Here is a 7819-nt window from a genome sequence, read left to right on the forward strand (position 1 = left end):
ATTAAAGTAACATTTTAATAGATACATTTAGATCACATTTTCTATAAAGTGTTTTCTTTTCTATATTATATATATTTTAGACATTACAATTTGTATGCATTATGTGAAAAATTTATACAAAGTCTAAGGTTAAAAGTGGCTGAATTTTGCACAAAAACATACTAAACATTTGGGGAACAACTTAATATTTGGGTAAAGTTTTCAATGGATCAAAAATTTGCTTTCACACAGAAGCATTTTATTTGAAAATCATCTATTTGGAAAATAAAAAAACACATACAAATATATCCAAAATAGAAATGTAGTTATGTGTTTATATAAAAATTGCAAGTTTAGTATTATTACTAAATTATTACTATCTATTATAAAGGACAACTGTCACCTTAGAACTATTTTTAATATAATAATCCTAGATGTATGGAAAAATGGATTTCCACCTTTAGTGCATGACAGAATCCTTCAGCCATATACATACACCTTGGGTCTGACAGTTAGTCTCTATAGTCTTCCATGCTTCACTCCCTGCACAGAAGCAGAGAAGACCATAGAGACTAACTTGGTCTTCAAATTCTGACCACAGTCACATGTATATGGCGGAAGAATCTTGTATGTTACTAAAGATAGGGGTGTGTTCTTCTCATCTTTTTACATATATTTTATTTAAAAAAAATGATTTCCTTTAAAAGCTTGATGAAAGGATTATATATATATATATATAGTGTGTTTTTTTTGAGGTGACAGCTGTTCTTTAAGTAGAATTATCTCTTCTAAAAGGGACATTCATAACATTAGAAATACATTTTAAACCAGCAAGAAAACACTTTTAAACAAATCTACAAACCTAAATAAAGCAAAAAAAATGTGAAAAGTATGTTAAAACATATTATAAACCTTGTCAGATTGCATCTTTGGACACACCTCTCAAATAGGGTTCTTTTTTTCATTCTCCCCCCCCAACACCACCACCCCATATACTTCCCTATCTCAGTTTCAGACCAGTCCACTAACTACAGAAACATGGCATTATTGTGCAGCAGCTAGAGCCTGCTCTGCATTATCACAGTGATTAGAATCCCTCTCTTCTTACCCCGTCAGGATGTTGCAGGATAAAGAGATCTTCCGACTTCACGTTTTTAAATCTAATACCTAATGCACTTTTCCAGCATTCCTAGGGATAGGACATTGATTGGTTAGCTCAGTGACCCCCTGGTGTGGGTGTGGAAAGCATAAGAAAGTAGAACCAAGAAAAATAGATTATATTGACATGCTTTTACAGCCTGCAAAGTGAGGCTCTGTCTTATTCAAAGCTAAAGCTTTTATTATTATCTGAAACTGACGCATGTTCCTTTAAGTCAAAGTTTTTGGTGAAAATAATCTCTATGCATTATAAAACAAATTAAGAATGAGTACTAAACCGTGTTAGAAACAAGATAATATCTGTGCAAGGTGTTTTCAGTGATTAAAAAATTCTAATTTGTACAATAATAATAGATTTTTTTATTTTTTATAAAGTACATGAGTCAACCAACACCCACTTTAGGGCGCAACGTGGGTACAGTACCTTAACTCATACTTCTGTCAATGCAGTGATGGTAATGAAGCAGACAACACCTTAAACATTCATCACTAATGAAAGATGAAAGCAGCAAGGCATGTAGCACGTCACATAATGAGGGTTGGGGTACTCGTTAAACAAAAGAAGACTTTCTACCTCTTACTTCCCATTCCCTACACTCCTGGCATCAGCATTTGCATTAGAAGGGTGTGGCACTGGAGTTAAAGAGTTGGTGGAACTATCACTATCATATCTAACAGATTATTTTAAATTATATGTTTTAAAATGTTCCTATTTTGACATCTGAGATCATATTTTATAGCCGTTTTGCCTTTTCTCCTTTTTATGTATATTATATATCCTTTGATGATTTGGGACTTTAGGACTATGGACTCCTAACAAAATGAGTGTGGAACGCTAGTGGAACACATTTTCTTCTGGGTTTGTACAATACCAGAAGGCATCATGGTGGCCGGAAGCAGAAATACTTCATGTGTCGAAAACGAGGCATGGTGTCCAGTTTGAGCCACATCAAGGCAGAACTCAACACAGGGGTGTATCTACATAGTGCAACCCGTGGATTGGCCTAGAGTGACCCAGGGGAGGCGCTAGAAGGGACATTTAAACAGGAAGTAGCAGGAATAGACTTATCACTGCCAGACTGACTTTGATACCCCTTTGATATGTGTAGGGCTAGTGTTTTATGTTTTAAAGTTTTATAGTGTCCTTTAGTACTTCTTGCTGGTTGGGAATACCTCCAAAAGACTCTCCAGCAACACGTCCAGCTTATGTTTGATGTGCCCTTTTCTACTGGAATTTTGTGAGTGCAATGATTAACCCCTTAAGGACGGCGGGCGTTCTATGCCGTCCTTTTTGGGGTGGCTCTAAACACCAGAGGGTGGCATAGAATGTCCCCGCCATCCTTTGTACTCACCAGTTCCCTGCCGTTCCCCCAACGACGGTGGCGATCCTGGGGTCTGCCTGGGAGGTCAGGCAGACCCCTTCTGCCCGATCTGGCCCTCCCGGACCATGTGATCACGGGGTCCTCGCAGTCATATGACTGGAATAGCTGGCTTATACAGTGCCTGCAGGGGGACTGCCTGAGCTCTCAGGCTGTCCCCCTAAAGCCTGCAAAAAAGTTTTAAAAGTTGGTAAAAGTGATTAAAAAGTCTAATAAAAGTAATTAGATCATATATATATGATCTTAGTACTTTTATATGCACATACACTTACATAAAATATTCTAAGTGTATTTTAATATTAATATATATATATATATAACTGAATATATATTAATATTAAAATACACTTAGAATGATGTTAGTTATTTATATATATAATTATATATATCTAAAGTAAAAATTATTAAAAAATTATATACCAGTTTATTTTTTTCTTACTGTATTTTTATATTAATATACATATATATTTAAATACATTTAGAATGATGTTATAAATGCATATCTCTCTCTCTTTCTCTCTCTCTCTCTCTATATATATATATATATATATATATATATATATCTATATATATATGATGACGAATGACACCAGCCTACCGTGCCAATTCCGACAGCCACCAATGATGTGTTACCGTAGGGGTAAGAACCTAAGGGATTTCCTGGTCAAGACGGACCCCACACATTGTTACAACCAATCGACCACCCACTCAAACCTGGGATGTTACAGATGCCTTGGATGCGTAACGTGTAGCCACATGATTCCGTGCAAAACCTTCACCCACCCACACACGGGCAGAAAATACACCATCAGACATAGACTGACCTGTACCAGTGACCATGTGGTGTATAAATTAGTCTGCCCTTGTGGACTAGCCTATGTGGGCAAAACGGACCTTCCACTGAGAGAGAGGATGCGCAATCATCGATCAAGTATTCGCATAGCATACAGGGACAAGGGTTCTGAGCTATCAGTGGCCAAGCACTTCTGGGAAAAGAGCCATCCCCTGCCCTCTATGAAGTTCACAGCGATAGACCATATCCCACAGCCACTGAGAGGCGGCGACCGGAAAAAACTTTTACTACAAAGAGAACTTCATTGGATCCGTACGCTGGACACGGTCCAACCCAAGGGCCTTAACGAGAAGTATACGCTGGGCATCTTCCTATGATGGGACACTGTGGTAATACTGGTTTGCAACAGACTTTGTGTAAATAGTTGTGTAGATACTAATTTTGCCCTACCCACCGGTGCTAACCCAAATTCAATTATCTGGATGTATTGGGTGTCTGTATATGGACTAACATGACATGATGTATATACTATTAACAGTATGATATTTAGAGTGTGTAGACTGAGTATGGGCCGATCAGTTGTTGCTGTATTGCCACACTGTTAGGTAGCTCTGTATTCTGACCAATATCTTGCTAAGTATACAGTGTGATGTTATTATGTATATACCTTTAAGCAGCATGTTATTTATAGTATATATACGGAGTGTGGGCCGACTGGACACGCCTTATAGCCACACTGTTAGATATTGTTATTTTCTTGCCACTAATATCTTGCTAAATGTTTATGCTGCTATGCATTTTTATGTTTACACCACTGATAACTATCTTGCCTTGTCGTATTGCCACACTGTTAGGCAGTTGTATATACATAGCACCAAAACCTTGCTCAGCTAACAATCCTGGTGTGTAACTGCATGCTTTGCCATGAGAATATGCCTTTACCCCTGCCTCCTGTGCACAGAACTGCCCTGCAAAGCCGATCGGTTCACGATCGGCAGGTTGCCATGACAATATGTAAACTAACGCTGTATGGCGTCTCGGCCGGTCACCATGGTAACGGCCGACGCACAGAGCGCACACAGCAGCATTCAGGCCAGCTGCTGCATACATGATACTGAATCAATTTTGCCTGCGATTTTCTGGCGCCCAGGGGGATCGGTACACAGGCTGAGGGGTAAGCACCAGGTGATCCTTATGTACTGTAATTTGATTTTAATTTGATTTAGTACTGTGTATTTTTGCTATATATTCTGTAACAATCACAATGCACTGTTATCCTGACGAAAGTCCTGACACAGGACTGAAACGTTGATTTTTCATGGCAGTTGCCGAATAAAGTAAAGTTATTTATTTTCAACATTGAAAGAAGTCCTTGGAGTGCTTTTCCTACATTTGATCTCTATAAATTCTGCTGACAAGCACCGGGCTATATCTACAATTCTACAGGAGTGCAAGCATTGGACTCCTATATACATATATATATATAAATATCTATGTATACATCTAGCTATACATAAATAAATAATAATAAAATATGTATGTATATACATATATATAATCCCAGTAGAGAGCACTCTGGAGTCTTAATATAAATTCCAGTTGTTGCTTTATTCAGCAAAAACAGTGATACACAAAGTACAAGTCAACGTTTCAATTAATGTTTCAAGGTCTTGAAAAAAGTCTTAATGGACTGAAACGTTGATTTGTACTTTGTGTATCACTGTTTTTGTTGAATAAAGCAACAGTTGGAATTTATAGTGCTCTCTACTGGGATTATATACAAATTGGTTGGAGATTCGCACCAGAGCATTTGAAAGACCGGGTGCATCGAAAGCTGGGACCTGGGAGCTATATATATATATATATATATATATATATATATATATATATTTATATACATATATATATTTAAATTCTAAATATATATTTATATAATATTTTTACATAATTAAGTGATATAATTTATTACAAATTATGGGACTTGCCTGACAACCCAGGCAGATAGCCCCGAGAATTTGGTTTGCAAGCCCTATATTTAACCCTGTAACTTTCCAAGATACTATAAAACCTGTACATGGGGGGTACAGATTTACTCGGGAGACTTCGCTGAAAACAAATATTAGTGTTTTAAAACAGTAAAACATATCACAACGATGATATCGTCAGTGAAAGTGCAGTGTTTTGCCTTTTTCACACACATACGGCACTTTCACTGATGATATAGTTGTTGTGATACGTTTCACTGTTATGAAACACTGATATTTGTACTCAGCGAAGTCTGCCGAGTATAACAGTACCCTCCATGTACAGGATTTATGGTGTTCTTAAAAGTTACAGGGTCAAATATAAGGCTTGCATTTCTGTTTTTTTCACATTGAAATTTGCCTGATTGATTATGTTGCCTTTGAGACCGTATGGTAGCCCAGGAATGAGAATTACCCCCATGACGGAATACCATTTGCAAAAGTAGACAACTCAAGGTATTGCAAATTGGGTATTTTGAGTCTTTTTTAGTAGCCACAAACACTGGCCAAAATTAGCGTTCAATTTAGTTTTTTGCATTTTTCACACAAACAAGTATGATCGCTAACTTTGGCCAGTGTTTGTGACTAAGTGGCTACTAAAAAAGTCAGGATATACCCCATTTGTAATACCTTGGGTTGTCTAGTTTTGCAAATGGTATGCCATCATGGGGGTCATTTTTATTCCTGGGCTACCATATGGTCTCAAAGGCAACACAAACAATCTTGCAAATTTCAATGTGTATATTCTGAAGAGATGTAACATGCTATATTTGACCCTGTAACTTTCCAATTCACCATAAAACCTTTACATGGGGGGTACTGTTTTACGTGTCATACATTGCTGAATACAAATATGTGTACTTTATTGCAGTAACAGCTAACACAATTATGACATTGACAATTACAATGCCATGCAGAACTAAAAAAATAACATTTCTTAATTTCTCACATTTATTTATATTTTATTCATATTAAATTATGTTTAATACATAAATATTAGATGTGACATGAAAGCCCTATTTCTCCTGAACAAAGTGATATATAATAAGTGTGGGTGCATTTAATATGAAAGAGTTGAATTATGACATGAACAGACATATAGTGCAAATTCCAGGTTTTTTGTTTACAATTTGTTTTGATCACAACCTGTACAATTGTCTCAGCCCTTAAGGGGTTAATTTAAGCTGTTATACTGACAACACAGTTTTGCACCATGTTTTTGTCCCATTTTACTTTACATATGTGACTGGGGAACGGAGTTTCAGAAGAAGGAAGACTCTATTACAACTTGATATTGTTTTCTGCCTACTACCAATTTACTTTTGTGATTGCATTAGCCCACTTACCCAATATATGGTGTTTTTATATACTAAACTATTTTCCAATATTTTTATTGTAGATTTATGGTTTTATGTATAATGAATATTTAGAGTAATCTTGATGTTTACACTATGAACATTTGTTTTTTTATTGGTGTATGTCAAATTTATTTTCCTTGATTATTATCTGTGTGTATCACAGACTTTCTCAGGAAATGTTTATGGCAGGGGTGCCCAATAGGTAGATCCCCAGATGTTTTAAAACTACAGATTCTATGACACTTTGTCATTCTAACAGCATGCTAGGGGCATGCAAAGCATCATGAGAGTTGAAGTTCTGAAACATCTGTGGATATACATTTTGGGCACACCTGGTTTATGGTCTATGGCCTCTTATATTTCCATTTAAAAACTCAGAACATGCCACCAATCTTGCCACTCACATGTCGAGGATATCTCAACGTCATTCTTCATCATGTGATAATGCGAGTGTCTCAGGTGCACATGCATATATGCAGAAGGATGGGCTCTTTATAACTACACCGCTCTTGATAATACAAAGTCAAACAAAAATACAGAGTGACTAGCCCACTTCTATGCTAGTGTGGAATATATAGAACAAGCACTGTAGGTGCTTCTCTGCCAAATTCCAATGTAATCCATTTTCAAAGCTAACGTAAAAAACTAAGACATAGTTACATAGTTACATAGCTGAGAAGAGACTTGCGGCCATCAAATTCAGCCTTCCTCACATTTGTTTTTTGCTGTTGATCCGAAAGAAGGCAAAAAAACCCAGTTTAAAGCACTTCCAATTTTGCAAAAAACTAGGAAAAAAAATTCCTTCTTGACCCCAGAATGGCAGTCAGATTTATCCTTGGATCAAGCAGCTATTACCCTACATTGAAAAATTATATCCTTGAATATTCTGGTTTTGCAAGTATGCTTCTAGTTGCTGTTTGAACATCTGTATGGACTCTGATAAAACTAATTCTACAGGCAGAGAATTCCACATCCTTATTGTTCTTGCAGTTATTGTTCTTGCAGTAAAAAAACATTTCCTTTGCCTTAGACAAAATCTTCTTTCTTCCAGTCTAAACGCATGACCTCCAGATAATGGTTTGTACTGGCCCAGAATATATTTGTATAATGTTGAAATTGTGTTTCATT

Source organism: Pelobates fuscus, chromosome 6, assembly GCF_036172605.1.
Source record: "Pelobates fuscus isolate aPelFus1 chromosome 6, aPelFus1.pri, whole genome shotgun sequence".
In the NCBI taxonomy this organism is placed as follows: domain Eukaryota; kingdom Metazoa; phylum Chordata; class Amphibia; order Anura; family Pelobatidae; genus Pelobates; species Pelobates fuscus.